Here is a 12,350-nt window from a genome sequence, read left to right on the forward strand (position 1 = left end):
TAAACATGGCCAGTAAGAGGACTATGTTAATGGAACACACAAATGCAGTGGAAAAATAGAAACTAAGTAAATAGTATAATCAATCCATATATTGCTGTCTTCTAATAAGGGCTAGTAAGAACAGCCATGTTATTTACATATATCATGGAGTAACAAATAGTCATAGGATATCACTCAGTGTAGTTACAGACATAAGGCAGAAGAAAAACATAAATGTGCACAAAGGAGGAGCCAAGCTCCTATGTGGAGGACCCAGAGAGTATAGTTTCTAATGTTTCTTTGATGGTATCCTTAATATCTTTGATAATAAACCTCATGGGTCACTGAAGAGATGAAGAGTTATAGGTGCACACATTCCAGATCCAGAAAGCAGAGCTGCTGACTAAGATGGATGAATTCCAAGTTCAAAACCTTGAGCAGCTGACTGAGGTGGATGTATTCAGATTTCCAGAATTCCAGAATGCATGAGAGTACAGGAGATTTGGTGCAGAGTGCTATCAGTATGCTGATGACACCCACATCTATTTCTCCATGTCAATGTCATCAGGAGAAGGCATAACCTCCCTAAATGCCTGCCTGGAGGCAGTGATGGGCTGGATGAGAGGTAACAGGCGGAGACTGAATCCAGATAAGATGGAGGTACTTAATGTGCAGGGACAGAACTCAGGAGATGATTTTGATCTGCCTGTTCTGGATGGGGTCACACTTCTCCAGAAGGAACAGGTACGCCGTCTGGGGGTGCTTCTGGACTCAAAACTCTCCCTAGTGTCCCAGGTTGAGGCAGTAGCCAGAGGTGCCTTTTATCAGCTTCGGCTGATATGCCATCTGCGTCCATTTCTTGAGATAAATGACCTCAGAACAGTAGTACATCTGCTGGTCACCTCCAGACTTGACTACAACAATGCGCTCTATGTGGGGCTGCCTTTCTACGTAGTCCGGAAACTGCAGTGAGTCCAGAATGCAGCGGCCAGATTGGTCTCTGGGTCATCTTGGAGAGACCATATCACTCCTATCTTAAAACATCTACACTGGCTGCCGTAAGTTTCCGGGCAGAGTACAAGGTTTTGGTTATAATCTATAAAGCCCTAAACAGCTTGGACCCTGGGTATTTAAGAGAATGTCTTCTTCTCTATGAACCACACTGTGATCATCTGGAGAGGTTCGTCTGCAGTTCGTCGGCTCCTCTGGTGGCTACTCAGGGACGGGCCTTCTCCATTGCTGCCCCGAGGCTTTGGAACACACTTCCTGCTGAAATAAGAGCCTCTCCATCCCTTACAACTTTTAAAAGGGCAGTCAAGATGCATTTGTTCACCCAGGCTTTTAATTAGATACTGTTTTAATTGTGTTTTAACTTTTTGAATTTTAATTGTTGAAATGTTTTCATCTTTTATTAGCTGTTTTTATTGTTTTGTAAACCACCCAGAGAACTTGCGTTTGGGGCAGTATAGAAATGTATTAAATAAATAAATAAATAAATAGCCTCAAATTTTCTTTTGAACATTTCTTGGTGATCTTGTGGAACGTTGTTCTATGCACCTGTGCCAGTGTAGTTACAGAGATCAATGCTCCACAAGATCACTAAGCAAATGTTAAAAAGAGAGAGAGAGAGAGAGGGAAAAGCGAAGGAACCCTGCATGGACTTGGCCAATCAAGAAGTCAGCCTTCCACGCAGCTGAAGCAAAAGAAGAAGAAACAGAAATAAATCCAGAAGGGATCAGAGAAAGACCTGGGAGCAAGTGGTATGAACGTGGCACAGAAAAAATCCCGAAGGCACCGAGAGGAACCCTATTAAAGCAGCCCTATGCAAATGGCCCCCAGGTTTCTTCAAATTATTTTTATTGTGCTTATATGAGGCTAATATGTGATCTCATAACTCATTCTGCTTTACCACACTTAATCCCATGATTAAGCCCGCTGTCTGGGAAAAGCCCAGGAGAAAAACTGGGGAATCTTTTTAGAGGGTTTCTCCACATCCTCAGATACAAGTAACACAGAGCACAGCCATGTTTAATGCACCTCAGAAAGCAACTTATTTATTTATTTGATTTCTATACCGCCTGACTCCGAAAGCTCAATATTCATCATGAAAAGACAGAAATATCCATTTCAGCTATTTGATAAACCAGACATCATAAACAGATTTCTCATTACATTATTATTATTATTATTATTATTATTATTATTATTATTATTAATTTGATTTCTATACCGCCCTTCCAAAAATGGCTCAAACATTAGCTGCAAGACTCCTGCACAATTGGGGGCAGGATCATTCATTTCTCAACCTTCATGTGAACTGGAAGAACCTGCTTATGCTGAGCTCTGTGTATGCATCAAAGGCTCACGTCTTCTCTGGAGCCAACACATTAGAACAATTAGGTAGGAAAAGATTATATTCGTAATCAGAAGGGAACAGTTTCTCCTGCAATGGGTGCCAATGAAGACTATATTGTCTTCAAATTATTCTCTCTCCCAGAAGAAATTAGGGGTACTGATTTCATTGAAGTGAGGCATCGAAACAGATCACTGGTCCATCGAAATGGTTATTTTGCTCCCAGCAGTGACCAATGTTGGATGTAATGTCCATGATGGGCTTAATTAAGCTGCACTTTAACTAGGGGGGAAATTTGTTCTCTTACCCCAGCTGCTGATCAGTATAAGCATGATGATTGATAGTTCTTGTAATTGTTTCTTAGTTACTGCACAGTGTCCCTGTAGATGACGCATCTGTAATGGTAAATCCTTCACTCGGGAGGTTCCCATAGCTCCTTTTACAACAGCAGGGAGACAGTTTATCTTCATTTTCTATCACAGTTTATCAAACCCCTCCCTTCCAATGCCCCCACCTACCAGCTTCCATGTATTTCTTTTTAATTTGTTGCCTTGTAAATTTCACCAAATGCCACTTTACTTTGTATATGATGATGCATAGTAAACACAAGAGGGCTTGATAGATTGTTTACACCCCTTTTTGTTCTAGTAATTCTGACCTGATTTTTCTCTCCTCTCCAAAGTTTACTATCCTAAATCCTGATTTACATTTATGCTAGGGGGTTTCTAAATTGCTGCTGCAGTTGCAAGCACCCTAAATTGGATAAAAATGCTTTAATACCCTTTGTTTCCCCGCTTAGACATTTAAATTTAGTTTAAATGAGAATGAAGCCGCTATTATGGCTCCTTATAAAGAACTAGCAAAGCCCATCACGAACAGCTATACAGATAAAAGGACATGCTCAGACTAGGTTTTTACCAGAATGTGCAACATTAAAAGGAAGATAAAAGATACCTGGTGTCTGTTGCTCAATGGGAACAGCAACTAGGCCAAGGAAAATTAAGAGATGCAAGTAGCAAGGAGGAAAGGAATACAACTAGACACCTCATTCCGGAACATGTTTGCTCCCTTTGAAGCAGGTGTGTTTGCAGCCTTACAGCCTAATCCTGAATTCATAAGGTATGGAAGTTCCACAAAATTCAATGGGACATAATTTGATATAGTTGTCTTGATCCAGCTAGGTTCAAGCTTCCAGCATATCCCTAACTAGGCAAAGAAACAGGGGTGCCCATGGGATTTTCTGGGCCAGTTCCACTATATGTGGATTGGACTCCCACCCTGCACAATTATTTGGGAACTGTAGTGGGCTGTTGGCCTGTCCTCCTGTGCCACAGAGTTTTTTCCCTTCGCTCCAGCCCCAATCACCAGCCTGCCTGCCTTCCACCCATCTTTCCTTCCACCGCCAGCCCAGATCACCAGCCTGCCTGCCCTCCTTCCTTTCATCCACCCTCAGATTACTCAGTTGCCCTCCTGCCTGCCTGTCCACTCTCCAGGTACGTCTGGTCCGACGTACACCACTGCCGCCCTGAAGGAGGGGCAGAGGTGGGCAGGCAGTCACAGGCAAGTGAAGTGCAACATGCCTCCTTTCAGGCCCCCTTCTATCTTCAGGCCTAGTGTGGGAGGCTCTGTTTTTCCTTCCTTCAGTGAACATATGAAGAACTGCAACAATAATCTCTTTGAGGGATTGGGGAGAACTTAATTTAGACCTCTGCTCCCCCCTTTTGCCTCCCCCCCCAACAAAGGGATGAACCATGCTATCACCAACCACCTGAATAGGTCTATGCCTGCAACCTCAGCTCCTAGATGTGGCTTTTCAGTCTGGGGAAATACATGGGCAGAAGCCCACTCCTGTGCTGGACTGAGGATTTCCACCTCAGGGATGTCCATAAGCACACAGCATTAATTTTGCCCATATAAGTGAGTAGTTGCATTCATTGCTATGGAAAAGAAAGTGCTACTTTCCCCCTACTCCTGACATTATGGGATGATTATTTCCATTGAGAGGGATCGTATGGAGAGGTGCAGTATGCACTGTTCACAGAGACACTAAAGTATGCCCCAAGCAAAGTTAGGTTAAAATAGACATTTTGCCAGCATATGTAGTATAAATAAGGGACATGTGCCATCTGGAGTACTAGGAAGTTGGAAATTTCTCAGATAAAGACCATACATTATTAATTAACATTATACACTATTCAGTTCTAGAATAATAAACCTTAAAATAAGGAATGTGTCAAGTAAAATTGTCCCACCATCTTGAATTCTCTGTGGGTTGCAAAACCAGAACATTCCCATTTCCATTCTCCAAAAGCGTGGAACAAGCTTAGGTTCGTTCCCTCTGAGAAGAAAAGCTGGTAGCTGAACTTGGCTTGCCTTAGCTTTTGCCCTCCCCACCCCTTTAGGGTTCAGTAGCTAGATTTAATAAGATATCTACTATGAATATTTATATACCGCTTTCCAACAAAAGTGCTCTAAGCAGCTTATATAGAAAAATAAACAAACAATAAGATGGTTCCCCATCCCCAATGGGCTCACAAAAGAAACATACCTACATACAGGTGAAACTCGAAAAATTAGACTATTGTGCAAAGGTTCATTAATTTCAGTAATGCAAATTAAAAGGTGAAACTGATATATGAGATAGATGCATTACATGCAAAGCGAGATAAGTCAAGCCTTAATTTGTTATAATTGTGATGATCATGGCGTACAGCTCATGAGAACCCCAAATCCACAATCCCAGAAAATTAGAATATTGTGAAAAGGTTCAACAGTCTAGGCTCCAGGTGTCCCACTCCAATCAGCTAATCAATCCATAACACCTGCAAAGGGTTCCTGAGCCTTTAAATGGTCTCTCAGTCTGGTTCATTAGGAATCACAATCATGGGAAAGACTGCTGACTTGACAGTTGTGCAGAAAGCCATCATTGACACCCTCCATAAGGAGGGAAAGCCTCAAAAGGTAATTGCAAAAGAAGTTGGATGTTCCCAAAGTGCTGTATCAAAGCACATTAATAGAAAGTTATGTGGAAGGGGAAAGTGTGGAAGAAAAAGGTGCACAAGCAGCAGGGATGACCGCAGCCTGGAGAGGATTGTCAGGAAAAGGCCATTCAAAAGTGTTGGGGACTTTCACAAGGAGTGGACTGAGGCTGGAGTTAGTGCATCAAGAGCTACTACACACAGACGGATCCTGGACATGGGCTTCAAATGTCGTATTCCTCTTGTCAAGCCGCTCCTGAACAACAAACAACGTCAGAAGCGTCTTACCTGGGCTCAAGAAAAAAAGAACTGGTCTGTTGCTCAGTGGTCCAAAGTCCTCTTTTCTGATGAGAGCAACTTTTGCATCTCATTTGGAAACCAAGGACCCAGAGTCTGGAGGAAGAATGGAGAGGCACACAATGCAAGATGCTTGAAGTCCAGTGTGAAGTTTCCACAGTCTGTGTTGATTTGGGGAGCCATGTCATCTGCTGGTGTTGGTCCACTGTGCTTCATTAAGTCCAGGGTCAACGTAGCCGTCTATCAGGAGATTTTGGAGCACTTCATGCTTCCTTCCGCAGACGAGCTGTATGGGGATGCTGACTTCATTTTCCAGCAGGACTTGGCACCTGCCCACACTGCCAAAAGTACCAAAACCTGGTTCAATGACCATGGGATTACTGTGCTTGATTGGCCAGCAAACTCACCTGACCTGAACCCCATAGAGAATCTATGGGGCATTGCCAAGAGAAGGATGAGAGACATGAGACCAAACAATGCAGAAGAGCTGAAGGCCGCTATTGAAGCATCCTGGTCTTCCATAACACCTCAGCAGTGCCACAGGCTGATAGCATCCATGCCACGCCGCATTGAGGCAGTAATTGCTGCAAAAGGGGCCCAAACCAAGTACTGAATACAAATGCATGCTTATACTTTTCAGAGGTCCGATATTGTTCTATTTACAATCCTTGTTTTATTGGTTTCATGTAATATTCTAATTTTCTGGGATTGTGGATATGGGGTTTTCATGAGCTGTACGCCATGATCATCACAATTATAACAAATTAAGGCTTGACTTATCTCGCTTTGCATGTAATGCGTCTATCTCATATATCAGTTTCACCTTTTAATTTGCATTACTGAAATTAATGAACTTTTGCACGATATTCTAATTTTTCGAGTTTCACCTGTATATATGTTTATTATTCATATAATATAATGGGGAGGATCACTCCTACCTCATGACTCCTGATGACCAGAACCTCTGTTGGGGTTTGGAAACCCAGCATTCACACACCAAGGCTCTGGCCGTAGACTTCAACTGGGAGTTGAAAGCCCTGCCCCACTGTGGATGGTCCTCCAAACATGCCCTTGCCTTCTCAGCATACACTGCACCACCAGAAGCCTGGAAAAATCTCATGACAGCAGCAGCAATCCCTTGCCAACTGCTCTGGTGATGAAGGAAAATTCCACTATCCCCTTTCACCCAGTTGTGTCACCTACATAAGCCCTAAAGGTCGCACATTTCTGCACCCTGCTGTTACAAGGGCTCCTTTTCTTGGAAACAATACTGCCTGACTAGACATAAGCACACCTAAAGTTGATTGGTGCATTATTGCTGCTTTCTGCCTTGTGATTGGGTCACCTTGTCTACCAATGGCTAAGCTTTATTCTGCATGTACTAGCATGATTGGTATATACCAAGAAACTTTGGCCTCTGATAGCCTCTGTACTAAATCCTATAGCCTGTATTTATTTATTTTATTTATTTATTTTTACATTTTTATACCGCCTTTCGTTAAAAGAAAACCCCAAGGCGGTTTACAAAAATTAAAACATACAATATAAGCAGTAAAAACATCAAGCTAAAAACATACATAAAAACAAGACAGCAGATAAAAAAACACACAAGAACAGCAGTAAAAAACGATTATGTAAAAGCCTGGGTAAAAAGCCAAGTCTTTAAAAGCTTTCTAAAAGCTGTGATGGAGTCCGAGGAACGAATGGCCACCGGGAGAGCATTCCAGAGTCTTGGAGCAGCAACAGAGAAGGCCCTGTCCCGAGTGCACGACAGCCGGGCCTCCCTCATTGTCAGCACCCAGAGCAGGGCCCCCCCAGATGTCCTAGTCAAGCGGGCAGCAACCCTTGGGAGCAGGCGGTCCCTCAAGTACCCCGGGCCCAAACCGTTTAGGGCTTTAAAGGTCAAAACCAGCACCTTGTATTGGACCCGGAAACAAACCGGCAGCCAGTGCAGCTCTTTCAAAATGGTATGTAAACAGACTCTTGCCAAAAGCCTGAGTGTGTGCTCTTGGAAGAGAGATACCTGGCATGTCATGATCAATAAAAGCTTTAACCTGATGGATGGTGAGGGCCTCTGCTCATTAAATGAACCCAGAATTTCTCCATCACTGGTCATGGAACCAGGGGCGTAACTATAATAGGGCAAGGGGAGACAGTTGTCTGGGGACCCACTGCCTTGGGGGGGCCCAGAGGCAAGTCACATGACTGACTCCTCCAGCTGTGCACCCGCCTGGGCTTTCTTCAGTTGTATTCATCTTCTAAAATTGATGTGAGTGTTAAGACCTGGAGCTACCAGAACAGCATGTCTTTCTCTAGAACCATTAAATGACTTGCATTGTCCACAATTTACAAAACCTTTTAAAAAATAATTTAGGATGATGCTCTATTGTGGCCAGAGGCGTATCTAGGGAAAATAGTGCCTAGGGCAAGCAGTGAAATTGCACCCCCCCCCCCCGCAAACAACTGAGGCAAGCCACCTGGGTTCTGTCATTTGCCCTGTCTGTGCGAGGGGAGCCAGGATGCCCGGGAAGCAGGGGACGTTAGAAAGGGGCGGTGGGAGTGCCCGGGTCTGCCAGGAAGCCTGTGGAGGGGGGAGGTGTCTCTGCCCTCCCCATAAGAGAGGACCAGCTCAGAGAAACAGAATGTGTCAAATGGAGAACACCTGGGTTCTATTTCTGGCTGTGGGAAGGGCGCGCGGGGGGGGGGGGGGAGAATGAGAACCAGGATGCCTGGGTTCTATTCCTGATGGGGGAAGAGGAAGGAAACAGAGGTGGGAGCAAGGAAGCCGAGGGCGGGGTGCTGTGCAGCAGGACGCCCCTGAGCTCCGTGCCTGGTGCCAGCTCGCCCGAAGGGAGGCTCTCCAGAGGAGCTAGGCGCGGTTGGAGGCATCCCTGCCACCTGCCCGAGGCAGGCCTGGCGTGCAGCGCAGCCCCCGGCCAGCTGGCTCCGGAGGCACCTGGCCTGCTCTCGCCCTACCTGGCTGCCGCCACTGCGGGCCAGGCCCAATGTGACCCCGCCTTCCCGGCTCACCTGGCTTTGCAGTCAGCACACACCTCCACCCGCGGCACCTTCTGGGCCATCCTCAGCGGCGACTCAGTGGCCAGCATGGCGCCTCGGCTGCCTCTCGCCCGCGGGCTCCCCGCGCCGCCGCTTCCTGGGGCTGGGGCGGCGAGACAAGTGGCGCGTCCTGCCTTCCCCCTCCTTCCTTCCCTTCCTCCTGCAGGAAGCAGCCAGGCGGCGTGCAAGGCTGGCCCCCCGGAGGCGGAGCAAGCCCCGCTCGCTGGCTGGTGCGCAGGGTGCACGCCGACGCCACTGCCCAGTGCCAGAGATGAGCAATGGGGGGGCACCGGGACCGGGGGAGAGGGGGAAGGGGGACTGCTCCTTGCAGACTGCTGCACCAAAAAAAAAAAAAATCACAAAGAAATAAAATTTTAAAAAAATTTCAGCAAAGGCAGGGGATCGACGGGGGCAAGATTTTGGCGCTCCCTGCCAAGTGGCGCCCAGGGGGCTCCCTGCCCCCCCTATCGTTACGCCCCTGATTGTGGCACATAGGTGTTTTGATAGATAGATAGATAGATAGATAGATAGATAGATAGATAGATAGATAGATAGAAAGAAAGAAAATTTACTATGCTTTTTGTTACCATCTCTGGGCCCACTACAACCTTGCTACGTCCCTGCATGGAACTCTGTGGTAGCTGTGCAGGGGTAAGCAGGCAGTACAGAATTCTACGAAGTGAAAAGGATGTGTGTGCCCCCAGAACCAGGGGCAAAAGGTAGGAGAAGACTCTTTCCACCCTACATCAGTTGAGAGAAGACAAGATTCTGGCTTACCCCAGTTTGAAAAAGCTTGGTTGAAGGGATTCCCATGGCTCCACACAAGCCTCAATATTGCTTCCTACCCTGAAACTATGGCCATCATGAGAACAACTTTAGTGTCTACCAGTTCTCCTTTCTGTGTTAAAGATTTGAAGAGAGCATGGATGGTCTTTGGAATCATGAGGCATGTATCTCAAAAAAGATACATGCTGACATACAGAGCATGGATGTACTAGTGCAGCAAGAGAGCAGCCTAACAGGACTTCCTAATGGTAGGGGTATGCATGGAACTGCTAAGGACAGTTTGGTTCAAGTTCGAGTTCGGGTTTGAACCAAACTTGAACCGAACCTCCCTATCCATGAGCCGGTTCATTTGAACGAGCAGCTGTCTGGTCCAACCCAGTCAAACTGGGTCTAACATGTCCGCCCACGTTTGGATGGTTGTAAAGGAGAATCTGGTAAGGAATCCTCTTTACAAGTATTGGGAAGGTTGAAAAGGGGCGGGTGGGCAGGAGGTTACCTTATTGCCATGGGAGCCAGTGTGGTGTAGTAGTTAGAGTGATGGACTAGGACTGGGGAGACCCGAGTTCAAATCCCCATTCAGCCACGATACTTGCTGGGTGACTCTGGGCCAGTCACTTCTCTCTCAGCCTAACCTACTTCACAGGGTTGTTGTGAGGAGAAACTTAAGTATGTAGTACACCGCTCTGGGCTTGTTGGAAGAAGAGTGGGTTATAAATGTAAAATAATAATAATAATAGAAGGAGAAACTGCAAGAAACATAGAAACACCAAATAAAGAAGAAACAGTGCAATTCTGGGGAAAATTATGGGACAATCCAATAGATTATAATAAAAAAGCAGGCTGGGTGAAAGAGGCCGGAAAATGTAACCAACAAATGCAAGATCTAATAATAACACCAGAATTAATAAGTGAAAGAGCAAAGAAAATTAAAAATTGGACTGCACCAGGCGATGATGAACTGCATGGCTTTTGGCTTAAACACCTAACAAGTCTTCATAAACAACTATCAAAAGAGTTCAATCACATTTTGTAAGGAGGTGATATTGAACAATGGCTAACAACTGGGAAAACTCATCTCATAATGAAAGACCCAGCAAAAGGTGCAGTTCCAAGTAATTATAGACTGATAACCTGCCTGCCAACCATGTTCAAATTATTCACTAGAATAATAGCAGATGAAGTGATGCAACACTTATTAACTAACAAACAGCTTTCAGTTGAACAGAAAGGAAATTTTCCGAACACCAGAGGCACAAAAGACCAGCTGCTGATTGACAAAATGATTTTAGAAAATTGCAAGAGAAGAAAAACAAATCTAAGTGTTGCATGGATTGACTACAAAAAAGCCTTCGACTCATTGCCTCACACATGGATACTAAAATGTTTAGAAACAACTGGTGTCAGCAAAAACATTCAGATATTTATTAAAAAAGCAATGAGCATGTGGAGTACACAGTTAACAATCAATGGCGAGACACTTGGACAGGTTAGCATTAGAAGAGGCATTTTCCAAGGGGACTCACTATCCCCTCTGTTGTTTGTAATCGCCATGATCCCACTTTCACAAATACTAAACTAAACAGGCCTCGGATACTAAACATCTAAAACATCAAGTCAAATCAACCATCTGCTGTACATGGACGATCTGAAGTTGTATGGAAAGTCCCAGTCAGAAATCGAATCACTGCTAAACACTGTCCGTATATTCAGCAAGGAGTCCCCTTTACAAGCATCTGAACTGGTCGAACGAGGCTGGACCAGTTCAATCCGAACCAGGCCTGGTTTGGCTTGAACTAGGACTGGCCTCCTTTTTGGATGGCCAGGCCGGTTTAAGTTTGATCCAGTCAAACCAGGGCAGGTTTGACTCAAACCCTTTTTGAGCTCAAACTGGTTCGCACACCCCTACATAAAAGCACCAGTGCAGTGGGGAAGTGTCAATTTTGGACACCCTCCCCTTCTCCTCTGTGACACCCAAAACTATGCCCCTGAGGGTTCCACAGTCACTTCCTGGGGAAGGGGAAGGTGTCAAAAAATGCTGTTTCCCTACTGCACTGGTGCAGTTAAATATTGTTAAAACATACAATTGTTAAACATATAGAAGAAAAGGCCGTGCTGAAGGAGAATCAGCATGGTTTCTGCAAGGGAAAGTCTTGCCTCACTAACCTTTTGGAGTTTTTTGAGAGTGTCAACAGGCATGTGGATAAAGGCAATCCAATTGATATAGTACACTTGGACTTCCAAAAAGCTTTTGATAAAGTCCCCCACCAAAGGCTCTTGAGCAAACTTAGCAGTAATGGAATAAGTGGACAGGTTCATGTGTGGATCAGTAACTGGTTGAAGGACAGGAAACAGAGAGTAGGAATAAATGGACAGTTTTCACAGTGGAGGTAGGTAGGTAGGAAGTGGGGCCTCCCCAGGGATCAGTACTGGGACCAGTTTTGTATGTTGCACTGCACGAGACTATTGTGAGTGTGATACTGCAGGAGTGAGGATAGATTCACACTTTGGTATTCAGAACTAAACAGTATCTAAGTGTAGAGAGGACGATACACATAGCACTGCTCATGCATTTAAACAGATTGGTTTCCCTCCAATAGAAACAGAAGTGTGGGTTGAGAAAGGATTTGGCACCTACTTCCATGTTCTTTTGCGCTTACACAAGTTTGTGTTTTCTCAGAAGTAAGTCAACTGATTTCAGCAGGGTTTACTTCCAAGAAAGTGTGTATTGATTGAGTCGACCTGTGCTGGGTGGTGGTGGGGAGAACCTCATGTACTTAAAAAACCAAAAAGGTGCCAGGGCACGCCAAAATCACCTTTATTCATTGCAGAGCCCTCAGCAGTCGGGAGGCGGTGTCCCAATCCACCCCCCCACCCCACCCCCCATGACCGCTGGCTGCTCC

This window comes from Hemicordylus capensis, chromosome 5 (genome assembly GCF_027244095.1).
Source record: "Hemicordylus capensis ecotype Gifberg chromosome 5, rHemCap1.1.pri, whole genome shotgun sequence".
NCBI classification, from domain to species: domain Eukaryota; kingdom Metazoa; phylum Chordata; class Lepidosauria; order Squamata; family Cordylidae; genus Hemicordylus; species Hemicordylus capensis.